The 18,446-nt window shown below is 43.9% G+C and overlaps 1 long non-coding RNA gene across 14 annotated transcripts in view; it reads right to left on the reverse strand.

The window, feature by feature from the left end:
* The window catches only part of LOC307189637, a 2,307,304-nt gene that overhangs the window by 628,504 nt on the left and 1,660,354 nt on the right, over positions 1–18,446 (reverse strand). Inside the window, exon 11 of one of the 14 annotated variants that reach the window (XR_013829243.1) lies at positions 5,261–5,341. The exons of the other annotated variants lie outside the window; for them this stretch is intronic. This is a non-coding gene — a long non-coding RNA (uncharacterized lncRNA). Of the gene's footprint in view, positions 1–5,260; positions 5,342–18,446 lie in introns of those variants that run through there. 14 annotated transcript variants of the gene reach the window in all.

Consider the following 18,446-nt stretch of genomic DNA (forward strand, 5'->3'; position numbering starts at 1 on the left):
GATTTCAGGAGGTAGACTGGAATTGCATTGAAAGCATAGGAAAAGAGGCAGAACGTCCACAATGATGCACTTGGTCAAAAAGGGTGTATGCGTTTTTTCCTGAATATATTCAGGAAAAAACGCATACGCCCTTTTTGGCCAACCAAGCAAGCTTGCAAAGGAAATCTGCACTACAATGAAGTCTCACTTCCCCCCGGTCAAAAGGGCCATCTGAAAAAAGTGTAAAATCCAGAAAGGCAGGACAGGCCATGGAGAACTGGGAGCCTTGTTATGCTGAAGGGCGGGATGTAAATTGCCAACAACCACTCGGGAGAAGTGTATGGTGTTTCCTGAAACATCTAAAAAACAAAGCAACAGAGCCTAGGGCACTTCCACTTATGGTCCTATAGCTTAGGGAATTTAAAATCAAAAAGACACAGCCACCCCAAAGTTTGGAATGGCTCTGTTTACAAGAACCTCGTTTACAGTACAAGTTCAACATCGCAGAAAGTGAAAAATGGATAAAAAAGTTGTGGTATTTACTTACAAAGCAATATCACTCAGCAATGAAATCTGTGTCATCAGGCCCTTAGTAGCACAATGAGTGGATTCAGGTATGATGATTCTAACTGAAATAAGTCACACAGAAAAAGAAACATCATAAGATATCAGTAATACACGGAATGTAAACTTGGCTACACAGGAACTGAATTACAGAACAGAACAGGGTCTCAAATTTAGAAAACCAACTTATGCTTGCTTAAGGGTAAAGGTGAGTTGGGGTACTGCATAAAACCAGAGATTGAAATGAGCACAGATAAAGTTCCTTAAGCCAAATATGGAATAGACAAGAGCTACTCCTTGCTCAAAGAAATGGACTCAACACCGCATATTAAACACCTAAGAATGTACCTGACTAGTAAGTATCTTAAAATCTAGGGATTGCTATGTCTCCGAAAGAGAATCAAGCATGTGTACAGGGGCATAAACGCAGCAGTGATAGGATGGGAGAGTGTCGGTGAGCAAATGAAGACCCTTTGAAGTCATATTGCATGGTACCCATTCCACGGGTTTCAACTACCCAGGTTTTAGGTATTCTTCCTTCAGCTAAAACATGCATGTGGAACCCAGAGTATGATCAACCATGTGATCGGGAGACGTGTTCAAATATGTCTCAGTTTTCCTCCCCTGGTACTCGGGTGCAACATTCCAGACGCTTTACTAACACTCTCCCCACTTGGAGAGTCAGCGCCTTTAACCTCCTGTTTGGCACAGTTTGCAATTTCTGCGGAAGATGAACAGGAATAGCGAGAACCAATGAGAGACTAGCTGGAGGTGTCTGGACGGGCAAATTTAACTCTCATTTCCCACCAGGAAGAGGAAATAACCAAAGGCTCAGCATGCCGTACCGGAACCACATTAGGGCCTGAAGCCATCCTGCGGTGTTGCAGCCAGCTCAAAAGAAAGCGAGTTGAAGAAAGGAGCTCAGGGTCACTGTAATTCACAAACCTGCAGAGTTATAAATGACAGCTATCGTCCAAAAATAGACTGAAGTAAGGCTGCCAAGAGGACTTGAAAGCGGGGCAGAATTGCAGGAAACCGATTTCAGGAGGTAGACTGGAATTGCATTGAAAGCATAGGAAAAGAGGCAGAACGTCCACAATGATGCACTTGGCCAAAAAGGGCGTATGCGTTTTTTCCTGAATATATTCAGGAAAAAACGCATACGCCCTTTTTGGCCAACCAAGCAAACTTGCAAAGGAAATCTGCACTACAATGAAGTCTCACTTCCCCCCGGTCAAAAGGGCCATCTGAAAAAAGTGTAAAATCCAGAAAGGCAGGACAGGCCATGGAGAACTGGGAGCCTTGTTATGCTGATGGGCGGGATGTAAATTGCCAACAAACACTCAGGAGAAGTGTATGGTGTTTCCTGAAACATCTAAAAAACAAAGCAACAGAGCCTAGGGCACTTCCACTTATGGTCCTATAGCTTAGGGAAATTAAAATCAAAAAGACACAGCCACCCCAAAGTTTGGGACGCCTCCGTTTACAAGAACCTCGTTTACCGTACAAGTTCAATATCACAGAAAGTGAAAAATGGATAAAGAACTTGTGGTACTTACGTACAATGCAGTATCACTCAGCAATGAAATCTATGTCATCAGGCCCGTAGCAGCATAATGAGTGGATTCAGGTATGATGATTCTAACTGAAATAAGTCACACAGAAAAAGAAACATCATAAGATATCACTAATACACGGAATGTAAACTTGGCTACACAGGAACTGCATTCCAAAACAGAACAGGGTCTCAAATTTAGAAAACCAACTTATGCTTGCTTAAGGGGAAAGGTGATTTGGGGTGCTGCATAAAACCAGAGATTGAAATGAGCACAGATAAAGTTCCTTAAGCCAAATATGGAATAGACAAGAGCTACTCCTTGCTCAACGAAATGGACTCAAAACCCCATATTAAACGCCTAAGAATGTACCTGACTAGTAAGTATCTTAAAACCTATGGATTGCTATGTCTCCAAAAGAGAATCAAGCGTGTGTACAGGGGCATAAATGCAGCAGTGATAGGATTGGAGAGGTTCGGTGAGCAAATGAAGACCCTTTGAAGTCATATTGCACGGTACCCATTCCACGGGTCTCAACTCTCCAGGTTTAAGGTATTCTTCCTTCAGCTAAAACATGCATGTGGAACCCAGAGTATGATCAACCATGTGAACGGGAGACGTGTTCAAATATGTCTCAGTTTTCCTACCCTGGTACTCGGGTGCAACACTCCAGACGCTTTACTAACACTCTCCCGACTTGGAGAGTCAGTCCCTTTAACCTCCTGTTTGGCCCAGTTTGCAATTTCTGCGGAAGATGAACAGGAATAGCGAGAACCAATGAGAGGCTAGCTGCAGGTGTCTGGACGGGCAAATTTAACTCTCATTTCCCACCAGGAAGAGGAATTAACCAAAGGCTCAGAATGCCGGGCCGGAACCAGATTAGGGCCTGAAGCCATCCTGCGGTGTTGCGGCCAGCTCACAAGAAAGCGAGTTGAAGAAAGGAGCTCAGGGGCACTGTAATTCACAAACCTGCAGAGTTATAAATGACAGCTATCGTCCAAAATATACTGAAGTAAGGCTGCCAAGAGGACTTGAAAGCGGGGCAGAATTGCAGGAAACCGATTTCAGGAGGTAGACTGGAATTGCATTGAAAGCATAGGAAAAGAGGCCTAAGGTCCACAATGATGCACTTGGCCAAAAAGGGCGTATGCGTTTTTTCCTGAATATATTCAGGAAAAAACGCATACGCCCTTTTTGGCCAACCAAGCAAGCTTGCAAAGGAAATCTGCACTACAATGAAGTCTCACTTCCCCCCGGTCAAAAGGGCCATCTGAAAAAAGTGTAAAATCCAGAAAGGCAGGACAGGCCATGGAGAACTGGGAGCCTTGTTATGCTGATGGGCGGGATGTAAATTGCCAACAGACACTTGGGATAAGTGTATGGTGTTTCCTGAAACATCTAAAAAACAAAGCAACAGAGCCTAGGGCACTGCCACTTATGTTCCTATAGCTTAGGGAAATTAAAATCAAAAAGACACAGCCACCCCAAAGTTTGGGACGCCTCTGATTACAAGAACCTCGTTTAGAGTACAAGTTCAACATCGCAGAAAGTGAAAAATGGATAAAGAAGTTGTGGTATTTACTTACAAAGCAATATCACTCAGCAATGAAATCTATGTCATCAGGCCCTTAGCAGCACAATGAGTGGATTCAGGTATGATGATTCTAACTGAAATAAGTCACACAGAAAAAGAAACATCATAAGATATCAGTAATACACGGAATGTAAACTTGGCTACACAGGAACTGAATTACAGAACAGAACAGGGTCTCAAATTTAGAAAACCAACTTATGCTTGCTTAAGGGTAAAGGTGAGTTGGGATGCTGCATAAAACCAGAGATTGAAATGAGCACAGATAAAGTTCCTTAAGCCAAATATGGAATAGACAAGAGCTACTCCTTGCTCAACGAAATGGACTCAACACCGCATATTAAACGCCTAAGAATGTACCTGACTAGTAAGTATCTTAAAACCTATGGATTGCTATGTCTCCGAAAGAGAATCAAGCGTGTGTACAGGGGCATAAACGCAGCAGTGATAGGATTGGAGATGTTCGGTGAGCAAATGAAGACCCTTTGAAGTCATATTGCATGATACCCATTACACGGGTCTGAACTCTCCAGGTTTAAGGTATTCTTCCTTCAGCTAAAACATGCACGTGGAACCCAAGTATGATCAACCATGTGAACGAGAGACGTGTTCAAATATGTCTCAGTTTTCCTCCCCTGGTACTCGGGTGCAACATTCCAGATGCTTTACTAACACTCTCCCCACTTGGAGAGTCAGCGCCTTTAACCTCCTGTTTGGCCCAGTTTGCAATTTCTGCGGAAGATGAACAGGAATAGCGAGAACCAATGAGAGGCTAGCTGGAGGTGTCTGGACGGGCAAATTTAACTCTCATTTCCCACCAGGAAGAGGAAATAACCAAAGGCTCAGCGTGCCGTGCCGGACCAGATTAGGGCCTGAAGCCATCCTGCGGTGTTGCGGCCAGCTAAAAAGAAAGCGAGTTGAAGAAAGGAGCTCAGGGGCACTGTAATTCACAAACCTGCAGAGTTATAAATGACAGCTATCGTCCAAAAATAGACTGAAGTAAGGCTGCCAAGAGGACTTGAAAGCGGGGCAGAATTGCAGGAAACCGATTTCAGGAGGTAGACTGGAATTGCATTGAAAGCATAGGAAAAGAGGCAGAACGTCCACAATGATGCACTTGGCCAAAAAGGGCGTATGCGTTTTTTCCTGAATATATTCAGGAAAAAACGCATACGCCCTTTTTGGCCAACCAAGCAAGCTTGCAAAGGAAATCTGCACTACAATGAAGTCTCACTTCCCCCCGGTCAAAAGGGCCATCTGAAAAAAGTGTAAAATCCAGAAAGGCAGGACAGGCCATGGAGAACTGGGAGCCTTGTTATGCTGATGGGCGGGATGTAAATTGCCAACAACCACTCGGGAGAAATGTATGGTGTTTCCTGAAACATCTAAAAAACAAAGCAACAGAGCCTAGGGCACTGCCACTTATGGTCCTATAGCTTAGGGAAATTAAAATCAAAAAGACACAGCCACCCCAAAGTTTCGAACGGCTCTGTTTACAAGAACCTCGTTTACAGTACAAGTTCAACATCGCAGAAAGTGAAAAATGGATAAAGAAGTTGTGGTATTTACTTACAAAGCAATATCACTCAGCAATGAAATCTGTGTCATCTGGCCCTTAGCAGCACAATGAGTGGATTCAGGTATGATGATTCTAACTGAAATAAGTCACACAGAAAAAGAAACATCATAAGATATCAGTAATACATGGAATGTAAACTTGGCTACACAGGAACTGAATTACAGAACAGAACAGGGTCTCAAATTTAGAAAACCAACTTATGCTTGCTTAAGGGGAAAGGTGAGTTGGGGTGCTGCATAAAACCAGAGATTGAAATGAGCACAGATAAAGTTCCTTAAGCCAAATATGGAATAGACAAGAGCTACTCCTTGCTCAACGAAATGGACTCAACACCGCATATTAAACGCCTAAGAATGTACCTGACTAGTAAGTATCTTAAAACCTATGGATTGCTATGTCTCCGAAAGAGAATCAAGCGTGTGTACAGGGGCATAAACGCAGCAGTGATAGGATTGGAGAGGTTCGGTGAGCAAATGAAGACCGTTTGAAGTCATATTGCATGGTACCCATTACACGGGTCTCAACTCTCCAGGTTTAAGGTATTCTTCCTTCAGCTAAAACATGCATGTGGAACCCAAGTAAGGTCAACCATGTGAATGAGAGACGTGTTCAAATATGTCTCAGTTTTCCTCCCCTGGTACTCGGGTGCAACATTCCAGACGCTTTACTAACACTCTCCCCACTTGGAGAGTCAGCGCCTTTAACCTCCTGTTTGGCCCAGTTTGCAATTTCTGCGGAAGATGAACAGGAATAGCGAGAACCAATGAGAGGCTAGCTGGAGGTGTCTGGACGGGCAAATTTAACTCTCATTTCCCACCAGGAAGAGGAAATAACCAAAGGCTGAGCGTGCCGTGCCGGAATCAGATTAGGGCCTGAAGCCATCCTGCGGTGTTGCGGCCAGGTCACAAGAAAGCGAGTTGAAGAAAGGAGCTCAGGGGCACTGTAATTCACAAACCTGCAGAGTTATAAATGACAGCTATCGTCCAAAAATAGACTGAAGTAAGGCTGCCAAGAGGACTTGAAAGCGGGGCAGAATTGCAGGAAACCGATTTCAGGAGGTAGACTGGAATTGCATTGAAAGCATAGGAAAAGAGGCAGAACGTCCACAATGATGCACTTGGCCAAAAAGGGCGTATGCGTTTTCTCCTGAATATATTCAGGAAAAAACGCATACGCCCTTTTTGGCCAACCAAGCAAGCTTGCAAAGGAAATCTGCACTACAATGAAGTCTCACTTCCCCCCGGTCAAAAGGGCCATCTGAAAAAAGTGTAAAATCCAGAAAGGCAGGACAGGCCATGGAGAACTGGGAGCCTTGTTATGCTGAAGGGCGGGATGTAAATTGCCAACAACCACTCAGGAGAAGTGTATGGTGTTTCCTGAAACATCTAAAAAACAAAGCAACAGAGCCTAGGGCACTGCCACTTATGGTCCTATAGCTTAGGGAAATTAAAATCAAAAAGACACAGCCACCCCAAAGTTTGGGACGCCTCTGTTTACAAGAACCTCGTTTACAGTACAAGTTCAACATCGCAGAAAGTGAAAAATGGATAAAGAAGTTGTGGTATTTACTTACAAAGCAATATCACTCAGCAATGAAATCTATGTCATCAGGCCCTTAGCAGCACAATGAGTGGATTCAGGTATGATGATTCTAACTGAAATAAGTCACACAGAAAAAGAAACATCATAAGATATCAGTAATACACGGAATGTAAACTTGGCTACACAGGAACTGAATTACAGAACAGAACAGGGTCTCAAATTTAGAAAACCAACCTATGCTTGCTTAAGGGTAAAGGTGAGTTGGGGTGCTGCATAAAACCAGAGATTGAAATGAGCACAGATAAAGTTCCTTAAGCCAAATATGGAATAGACAAGAGCTACTCCTTGCTCAAAGAAATGGACTCAACACCGCATATTAAACGCCTAAGAATGTACCTGACTAGTAAGTATCTTAAAATCTAGGGATTGCTATGTCTCCGAAAGAGAATCAAGCATGTGTACAGGTGCATAAACGCAGCAGTGATAGGATTGGAGAGGTTCGGTGAGCAAATGAAGACCCTTTGAAGTCATATTGCATGGTACCCATTCCACGGGTTTCAACTACCCAGGTTTTAGGTATTCTTCCTTCAGCTAAAACATGCATGTGGAACCCAGAGTATGATCAACCATGTGATCGGGAGACGTGTTCAAATATGTCTCAGTTTTCCTCCACTGGTACTCGGGTGCAACATTCCAGACGCTTTACTAACACTCTCCCCACTTGGAGAGTCAGCGCCTTTAACCTCCTGTTTGGCCCAGTTTGCAATTTCTGCGGAAGATGAACAGGAATAGCGAGAACCAATGAGAGACTAGCTGGAGGTGTCTGGACGGGCAAATTTAACTCTCATTTCCCACCAGGAAGAGGAAATAACCAGAGGCTCAGCGTGCCGTGCCGGAACCAGATTAGGGCCTGAAGCCATCCTGCGGTGTTGCGGCCAGGTCACAAGAAAGCAAGTTGAAGAAAGGAGCTCAGGGGCACTGTAATTCACAAACCTGCAGAGTTATAAATGACAGCTATCGTCCAAAAATAGACTGAAGTAAGGCTGCCAAGAGGACTTGAAAGCGGGGCAGAATTGCAGGAAACCGATTTCAGGAGGTAGACTGGAATTGCATTGAAAGCATAGGAAAAGAGGCAGAACGTCCACAATGATGCACTTGGCCAAAAAGGGCGTATGCGTTTTTTCCTGAATATATTCAGGAAAAAACGCATACGCCCTTTTTGGCCAACCAAGCAAACTTGCAAAGGAAATCTGCACTAAAATGAAGTCTCACTTCCCCCCGGTCAAAAGGGCCATCTGAAAAAAGTGTAAAATCCAGAAAGGCAGGACAGGCCATGGAGAACTGGGAGCCTTGTTACGCTGATGGGCGGGATGTAAATTGCCAACAACCACTCGGGAGAAGTGTATGGTGTTTCCTGAAACATCTAAAAAACAAAGCAACAGAGCCTAGGGCACTTCCACTTATGGTCCTATAGCTTAGGGAAATTAAAATCAAAAAGACACAGCCACCCCAAAGTTTGGGACGCCTCCGTTTACAAGAACCTCGTTTACCATACAAGTTCAATATCACAGAAAGTGAAAAATGGATAAAGAACTTGTGGTACTTACGTACAATGCAGTATCACTCAGCAATGAAATCTATGTCATCAGGCCCGTAGCAGCATAATGAGTGGATTCAGGTACGATGATTCTAACTGAAATAAGTCACACAGAAAAAGAAACATCATAAGATATCACTAATACACGGAATGTAAACTTGGCTACACAGGACCTGCATTCCAAAACAGAACAGGGTCTCAAATTTAGAAAACCAACTTATGCTTGCTTAAGGGGAAAGGTGAGTTGGGGTGCTGCATAAAACCAGAGATTGAAATGAGCACAGATAAAGTTCCTTAAGCCAAATATGGAATAGACAAGAGCTACTCCTTGCTCAACGAAATGGACTCAAAACCCCATATTAAACGCCTAAGAATGCACCTGACTAGTAAGTATCTTAAAACCTATGGATTGCTATGTCTCCAAAAGAGAATCAAGCGTGTGTACAGGGGCATAAATGCAGCAGTGATAGGATTGGAGAGGTTCGGTGAGCAAATGAAGACCCTTTGAAGTCATATTGCATGGTACCCATTCCACGGGTTTCAACTACCCAGGTTTTAGGTATTCTTCCTTCAGCTAAAACATGCATGTGGAACCCAGAGTATGATCAACCATGTGATCGGGAGACGTGTTCAAATATGTCTCAGTTTTCCTCCACTGGTACTCGGGTGCAACATTCCAGACGCTTTACTAACACTCTCCCCACTTGGAGAGTCAGCGCCTTTAACCTCCTGTTTGGCCCAGTTTGCAATTTCTGCGGAAGATGAACAGGAATAGCGAGAACCAATGAGAGACTAGCTGGAGGTGTCTGGACGGGCAAATTTAACTCTCATTTCCCACCAGGAAGAGGAAATAACCAGAGGCTCAGCGTGCCGTGCCGGAACCAGATTAGGGCCTGAAGCCATCCTGCGGTGTTGCGGCCAGGTCACAAGAAAGCAAGTTGAAGAAAGGAGCTCAGGGGCACTGTAATTCACAAACCTGCAGAGTTATAAATGACAGCTATCGTCCAAAAATAGACTGAAGTAAGGCTGCCAAGAGGACTTGAAAGCGGGGCAGAATTGCAGGAAACCGATTTCAGGAGGTAGACTGGAATTGCATTGAAAGCATAGGAAAAGAGGCAGAACGTCCACAATGATGCACTTGGCCAAAAAGGGCGTATGCGTTTTTTCCTGAATATATTCAGGAAAAAACGCATACGCCCTTTTTGGCCAACCAAGCAAACTTGCAAAGGAAATCTGCACTAAAATGAAGTCTCACTTCCCCCCGGTCAAAAGGGCCATCTGAAAAAAGTGTAAAATCCAGAAAGGCAGGACAGGCCATGGAGAACTGGGAGCCTTGTTACGCTGATGGGCGGGATGTAAATTGCCAACAACCACTCGGGAGAAGTGTATGGTGTTTCCTGAAACATCTAAAAAACAAAGCAACAGAGCCTAGGGCACTTCCACTTATGGTCCTATAGCTTAGGGAAATTAAAATCAAAAAGACACAGCCACCCCAAAGTTTGGGACGCCTCCGTTTACAAGAACCTCGTTTACCATACAAGTTCAATATCACAGAAAGTGAAAAATGGATAAAGAACTTGTGGTACTTACGTACAATGCAGTATCACTCAGCAATGAAATCTATGTCATCAGGCCCGTAGCAGCATAATGAGTGGATTCAGGTACGATGATTCTAACTGAAATAAGTCACACAGAAAAAGAAACATCATAAGATATCACTAATACACGGAATGTAAACTTGGCTACACAGGAACTGCATTCCAAAACAGAACAGGGTCTCAAATTTAGAAAACCAACTTATGCTTGCTTAAGGGGAAAGGTGAGTTGGGGTGCTGCATAAAACCAGAGATTGAAATGAGCACAGATAAAGTTCCTTAAGCCAAATATGGAATAGACAAGAGCTACTCCTTGCTCAACGAAATGGACTCAAAACCCCATATTAAACGCCTAAGAATGTACCTGACTAGTAAGTATCTTAAAACCTATGGATTGCTATGTCTCCAAAAGAGAATCAAGCGTGTGTACAGGGGCATAAATGCAGCAGTGATAGGATTGGAGAGGTTCGGTGAGCAAATGAAGACCCTTTGAAGTCATATTGCACGGTACCCATTCCACGGGTCTCAACTCTCCAGTTTTAAGGTATTCTTCCTTCAGCTAAAACATGCATGTGGAACCCAGAGTATGATCAACCATGTGAACGGGAGACGTGTTCAAATATGTCTCAGTTTTCCTACCCTGGTACTCGGGTGCAACACTCCAGACGCTTTACTAACACTCTCCCGACTTGGAGAGTCAGTCCCTTTAACCTCCTGTTTGGCCCAGTTTGCAATTTCTGCGGAAGATGAACAGGAATAGCGAGAACCAATGAGAGGCTAGCTGCAGGTGTCTGGACGGGCAAATTTAACTCTCATTTCCCACCAGGAAGAGGAATTAACCAAAGGCTCAGCATGCCGGGCCAGAACCAGATTAGGGCCTGAAGCCATCCTGCGGTGTTGCGGCCAGGTCACAAGAAAGCGAGTTGAAGAAAGGAGCTCAGGGGCACTGTAATTCACAAACCTGCAGAGTTATAAATGACAGCTATCGTCCAAAAATAGACTGAAGTAAGGCTGCCAAGAGGACTTGAAAGCGGGGCAGAATTGCAGGAAACCGATTTCAGGAGGTAGACTGGAATTGCATTGAAAGCATAGGAAAAGAGGCAGAACGTCCACAATGATGCACTTGGCCAAAAAGGGCGTATGCGTTTTTTCCTGAATATATTCAGGAAAAAACGCATACGCCCTTTTTGGCCAACCAAGCAAGCTTGCAAAGGAAATCTGCACTACAATGAAGTCTCACTTCCCCCCGGTCAAAAGGGCCATCTGAAAAAAGAGTAAAATCCAGAAAGGCAGGACAGGCCATGGAGAACTGGGAGCCTTGTTATGCTGATGGGCGGGATGTAAATTGCCAACAGACACTCAGGAGAAGTGTATGGTGTTTCCTGAACATCTAAAAAACAAAGCAACAGAACCTAGGGCACTTCCACTTATGGTCCTATAGCTTAGGGAAATTAAAATCAAAAAGACACAGCCACCCCAAAGTTTGGGACGCCTCCGTTTAAAAGAACCTCGTTTACCGTACAAGTTCAATATCACAGAAAGTGAAAAATGGATAAAGAACTTGTGGTACTTACGTACAATGCAGTATCACTCAGCAATGAAATCTATGTCATCAGGCCTGTAGCAGTATAATGAGTGGATTCAGGTACGATGATTCTAACTGAAATAAGTCACACAGAAAAAGAAACATCATAAGATATCACTAATACACGGAATGTAAACTTGGCTACACAGGAACTGCATTCCAAAACAGAACAGGGTCTCAAATTTAGAAAACCAACTTATGCTTGCTTAAGGGGAAAGGTGAGTTGAGGTGCTGCATAAAACCAGAGATTGAAATGAGCACAGATAAAGTTCCTTAAGCCAAATATGGAATAGACAAGAGCTACTCCTTGCTCAACGAAATGGACTCAAAACCCCATATTAAACGCCTAAGAATGTACCTGACTAGTAAGTATCTTAAAACCTATGGATTGCTATGTCTCCAAAAGAGAATCAAGCGTGTGTACAGGGGAATAAATGCAGCAGTGATAGGATTGGAGAGTTTCGGGGAGCAAATGAAGACCCTTTGAAGTCATATTGCACGGTACCCATTCCACGGGTCTCAACTCTCCAGGTTTAAGGTATTCTTCCTTCAGCTAAAACATGCATGTGGAACCCAGAGTATGATCAACCATGTGAACGGGAGACGTGTTCAAATATGTCTCAGTTTTCCTACCCTGGTACTCGGGTGCAACACTCCAGACGCTTTACTAACACTCTCCCGACTTGGAGAGTCAGTCCCTTTAACCTCCTGTTTGGCCCAGTTTGCAATTTCTGCGGAAGATGAACAGGAATAGCGAGAACCAATGAGAGGCTAGCTGCAGGTGTCTGGACGGGCAAATTTAACTCTCATTTCCCACCAGGAAGAGGAATTAACCAAAGGCTCAGCGTGCCGTGCCGGAACCAGATTAGGGCCTGAAGCCATCCTGCGGTGTTGCGGCCAGGTCACAAGAAAGCGAGTTGAAGAAAGGAGCTCAGGGGCACTGTAATTCACAAACCTGCAGAGTTATAAATGACAGCTATCGTCCAAAAATAGACTGAAGTAAGGCTGCCAAGAGGACTTGAAAGCGGGGCAGAATTGCAGGAAACAGATTTCAGGAGGTAGACTGGAATTGCATTGAAAGCATAGGAAAAGAGGCAGAACGTCCACAATGATGCACTTGGCCAAAAAGGGCGTATGCGTTTTTTCCTGAATATATTCAGGAAAAAACGCATACGCCCTTTTTGGCCAACCAAGCAAGCTTGCAAAGGAAATCTGCACTACAATGAAGTTTCACTTCCCCCCGGTCAAAAGGGCAATCTGAAAAAAGTGTAAAATCCAGAAAGGCAGGACAGGCCATGGAGAACTGGGAGCCTTGTTATGCTGATGGGCGGGATGTAAATTGCCAACAGACACTCCGGAGAAGTGCATGGTGTTTCCTGAAACATCTAAAAAACAAAGCAACAGAGCCTAGGGCACTTCCACTTATGGTCCTATAGCTTAGGGAAATTAAAATCAAAAAGACACAGCCACCCCAAAGTTTGGAACGGCTCTGTTTACAAGAACCTCGTTTACAGTACAAGTTCAACATCGCAGAAAGTGAAAAATGGATAAAGAAGTTGTGGTATTTACTTACAAAGCAATATCACTCAGCAATGAAATCTATGTCATCAGGCCCTTAGCAGCACAATGAGTGGATTCAGGTATGATGATTCTAACTGAAATAAGTCACACAGAAAAAGAAACATCATAAGATATCAGTAATACACGGAATGTAAACTTGGCTACACAGGAACTGAATTACAGAACAGAACAGGGTCTCAAATTTAGAAAACCAACTTATGCTTGCTTAAGGGTAAAGGTGAGTTGGGGTGCTGCATAAAACCAGAGATTGAAATGAGCACAGATAAAGTTCCTTAAGCCAAATATGGAATAGACAAGAGCTACTCCTTGCTCAACGAAATGGACTCAACACCGCATATTAAACGCCTAAGAATGTACCTGACTAGTAAGTATCTTAAAATCTAGGGATTGCTATGTCTCCGAAAGAGAATCAAGCATGTGTACAGGGGCATAAACGCAGCAGTGATAGGATTGGAGAGTTTCGGTGAGCAAATGAAGACCCTTTGAAGTCATATTGCATGGTACCCATTCCACGGGTTTCAACTACCCAGGTTTTAGGTATTCTTCCTTCAGCTAAAACATGCATGTGGAACCCAGAGTATGATCAACCATGTGATCGGGAGACGTGTTGAAATATGTCTCAGTTTTCCTCCCCTGGTACTCGGGTGCAACATTCCAGACGCTTTACTAACACTCTCCCCACTTGGAGAGTCAGCGCCTTTAACCTCCTGTTTGGCCCAGTTTGCAATTTCTGCGGAAGATGAACAGGAATAGCGAGAACCAATGAGAGACTAGCTGGAGGTGTCTGGACGGGCAAATTTAACTCTCATTTCCCACCAGGAAGAGGAAATAACCAGAGGCTCAGCGTGCCGTGCCGGAACCAGATTAGGGCCTGAAGCCATCCTGCGGTGTTGCGGCCAGCTCACAAGAAAGCGAGTTGAAGAAAGGAGCTCAGGGGCACTGTAATTCACAAACCTGCAGAGTTATAAATGACAGCTATCGTCCAAAAATAGACTGAAGTAAGGCTGCCAAGAGGACTTGAAAGCGGGGCAGAATTGCAGGAAACCGATTTCAGGAGGTAGACTGGAATTGCATTGAAAGCATAGGAAAAGAGGCAGAACGTCCACAATGATGCATTTGGCCAAAAAGGGCGTATGCGTTTTTTCCTGAATATATTCAGGAAAAAACGCATACGCCCTTTTTGGCCAACCAAGCAAGCTTGCAAAGGAAATCTGCACTACAATGAAGTCTCACTTCCCCCCGGTCAAAAGGGCCATCTGAAAAAAGTGTAAAATCCAGAAAGGCAGGACAGGCCATGGAGAACTGGGAGCCTTGTTATGCTGATGGGCGGGATGTAAATTGCCAACAGACACTGGGGAGAAGTGTATGGTGTTTCCTGAAACATCTAAAAAACAAAGCAACAGAACCTAGGGCACTTCCACTTATGGTCCTATAGCTTAGGGAATTTAAAATCAAAAAGACACAGCCACCCCAAAGTTTGGAACGGCTCTGTTTACAAGAACCTCGTTTACAGTACAAGTTCAACATCGCAGAAAGTGAAAAATGGATAAAGAAGTTGTGGTATTTACTTACAAAGCAATATCACTCAGCAATGAAATCTGTGTCATCAGGCCCTTAGCAGCACAATGAGTGGATTCAGGTATGATGATTCTAACTGAAATAAGTCACACAGAAAAAGAAACATCATAAGATATCAGTAATACATGGAACGTAAACTTGGCTACACAGGAACTGAATTACAGAACAGAACAGGGTCTCAAATTTAGAAAACCAACTTATGCTTGCTTAAGGGTAAAGGTGAGTTGGGGTGCTGCATAAAACCAGAGATTGAAATGAGCACAGATAAAGTTCCTTAAGTCAAATATGGAATAGACAAGAGCTACTCCTTGCTCAACGAAATGGACTCAACACCGCATATTAAACGCCTAAGAATGTACCTGACTAGTAAGTATCTTAAAACCTATGGATTGCTATGTCTCCGAAAGAGAATCAAGCATGTGTACAGGGGCATAAACGCAGCAGTGATAGGATCGGAGAGGTTCGGTGAGCAAATGAAGACCCTTTGAAGTCATATTGCATGGTACCCATTCCACGGGTCTTAACTCTCCAGGTTTAAGGTATTCTTCCTTCAGCTAAAACATGCATGTGGAACCCAAGTATGATCAACCATGTGAACGGGAGACGTGTTCAAATATGGCTCAGCTTTCCTCCACTGGTACTCGCGTGCAACATTCCAGACGCTTTACTAACACTCTCCCCACTTGGAGAGTCAGCGCCTTTAACCTCCTGTTTGGCACAGTTTGCAATTTCTGCGGAAGATGAACAGGAATAGCGAGAACCAATGAGAGACTAGCTGGAGGTGTCTGGACGGGCAAATTTAACTCTCATTTCCCACCAGGAAGAGGAAATAACCAAACGCTCAGCGTGCCGTGCCAGAACCAGATTAGGGCCTGAAGCCATCCTGTGGTGTTGCGGCCAGGTCACAAGAAAGCGAGTTGAAGAAAGGAGCTCAGGGGCACTGTAATTCACAAACCTGCAGAGTTACAAATGACAGCTATCGTCCAAAAATAGACTCAAGTAAGGCTGCCAAGAGGACTTGAAAGCGGGGCAGAATTGCAGGAAACCGATTTCAGGAGGTAGACTGGAATTGCATTGAAAGCATAGGAAAAGAGGCAGAACGTCCACAATGATGCACTTGGCCAAAAAGGGCGTATGCGTTTTTTCCTGAATATATTCAGGAAAAAACGCATACGCCCTTTTTGGCCAACCAAGCAAACTTGCAAAGGAAATCTGCACTACAATGAAGTCTCACTTCCCCCCGGTCAAAAGGGCCATCTGAAAAAAGGGTAAAATCCAGAAAGGCAGGACAGGCCATGGAAAACTGGGAGCCTCGTTATGCTGATGGGCGGGATGTAAATTGTCAACAACCACTCAGGAGAAGTGTATGGTGTTTCCTGAAACATCTAAAAAACAAAGCAACAGAACCTAGGGCACTTCCACTTATGGTCCTATAGCTTAGGGAAATTAAAATCAAAAAGACACAGCCACCCCAAAGTTTGGAACGGCTCTGTTTACAAGAACCTCGTTTACAGTACAAGTTCAACATCGCAGAAAGTGAAAAATGGATAAAGAAGTTGTGGTATTTACTTACAAAGCAATATCACCAATCAATGAAATCTGTGTCATCAGGCCCTTAGCAGCACAATGAGTGGATTCAGGTATGATGATTCTAACTGAAATAAGTCACACAGAAAAAGAAACATCATAAGATATCAGTAATACACGGAATGTAAACTTGGCTACACAGGAACTGAATTACAGAACAGAACAGGGTCTCAAATTTAGAAAACCAACTTATGCTTGCTTAAGGGTAAAGGTGAGTTGGGGTGCTGCATAAAACCAGAGATTGAAATGAGCACAGATAAAGTTCCTTAAGCCAAATATGGAATAGACAAGAGCTACTCCTTGCTCAACGAAATGGACTCAACACCGCATATTAAACGCCTAAGAATGTACCTGACTAGTAAGTATCTTAAAACCTATGGATTGCTATGTCTCCGAAAGAGAATCAAGCATGTGTACAGGGGCATAAACGCAGCAGTGATAGGATTGGAGAGGTTCGGTGAGCAAATGAAGACCCTTTGAAGTCATATTGCATGGTACCCATTCCACGGGTTTCAACTACCCAGGTTTAAGGTATTCTTCCTTCAGCTAAAACATGCATGTGGAACCTAGAGTATGATCAACCATGTGATCGGGAGACGTGTTCAAATATGTCTCAGTTTTCCTCCCCTGGTACTCGGGTGCAACATTCCAGATGCTTTACTAACACTCTCCCGACTTGGAGAGTCAGTCCCTTTAACCTCCTGTTTGGCCCAGTTTGCAATTTCTGCGGAAGCTGAACAGGAATAGCGAGAACCAATGAGAGGCTAGCTGCAGGTGTCTGGACGGGCAAATTTAACTCTCATTTCCCACCAGGAAGAGGAATTAACCAAAGGCTCAGCATGCCGGGCCGGAACCAGATTAGGGCCTGAAGCCATCCTGCGGTGTTGCGGCCAGGTCACAAGAAAGCGAGTTGAAGAAAGGAGCTCAGGGGCACTGTAATTCACAAACCTGCAGACTTATAAATGACAGCTATCGTCCAAAAATAGACTGAAGTAAGGCTGCCAAGAGGACTTGAAAGCGGGGCAGAATTGCAGGAAACCGATTTCAGGAGGTAGACTGGAATTGCATTGAAAGCATAGGAAAAGAGGCAGAACGTCCACAATGATGCACTTGGCCAAAAAGGGCGTATGCGTTTTTTCCTGAATATATTCAGGAAAAAACGCATACGCCCTTTTTGGCCAACCAAGCAAGCTTGCAAAGGAAATCTGCACTACAATGAAGTCTCACTTCCCCCCGGTCAAAAGGGCCATCTGAAAAAAGTGTAAAATCCAGAAAGGCAGGACAGGCCATGGAGAAATGGGAGCCTTGTTATGCTGAAGGGCGGGATGTAAATTGCCAATAAACACTCGGGAGAAGTGTATGGTGTTTCCTGAAACATCTAAAAAACAAAGCAACAGAGCCTAGGGCACTTCCACTTATGGTCCTATAGCTTAGGGAATTTAAAATCAAAAAGACACAGCCACCCCAAAGTTTCGAACGGCTCTGTTTACAAGAACCTCGTTTACAGTACAAGTTCAACATCGCAGAAAGTGAAAAATGGATAAAGAAGTTGTGGTATTTACTTACAAAGCAATATCACTCAGCAATGAAATCTGTGTCATCAGGCCCTTAGCAGCACAATGAGTGGATTCAGGTATGATGATTCTAACTGAAATAAGTGACACAGAAAAAGAAACATCATAAGATATCAGTAATACACGGAATGTAAACTTGGCTACACAGGAACTGAATTACAGAACAGAACAGGGTCTCAAATTTAGAAAACCAACTTATGCTTGCTTAATGGTAAAGGTGAGTTGGGGTGCTGCATAAAACCAGAGATTGAAATGAGCACAGATAAAGTTCCTTAAGCCAAATATGGAATAGACAAGAGCTACTCCTTGCTCAACGAAATGGACTCAACACCCCATATTAAACTCCTAAGAATGTACCTGACTAGTAAGTATCTTAAAACCTAGGGATTGCTATGTCTCCGAAAGAGAATCAAGCATGTGTACAGGGGCATAAACGCAGCAGTGATAGGATTGGAGAGGTTCGGTGAGCAAATGAAGACCCTTTGAAGTCATATTGCATGGTACCCATTCCACGGGTTTCAACTACCCAGGTTTAAGG

Source organism: Stenella coeruleoalba, assembly GCF_951394435.1.
Source record: "Stenella coeruleoalba genome assembly, chromosome: 7".
In the NCBI taxonomy this organism is placed as follows: Eukaryota; Metazoa; Chordata; class Mammalia; order Artiodactyla; family Delphinidae; genus Stenella; species Stenella coeruleoalba.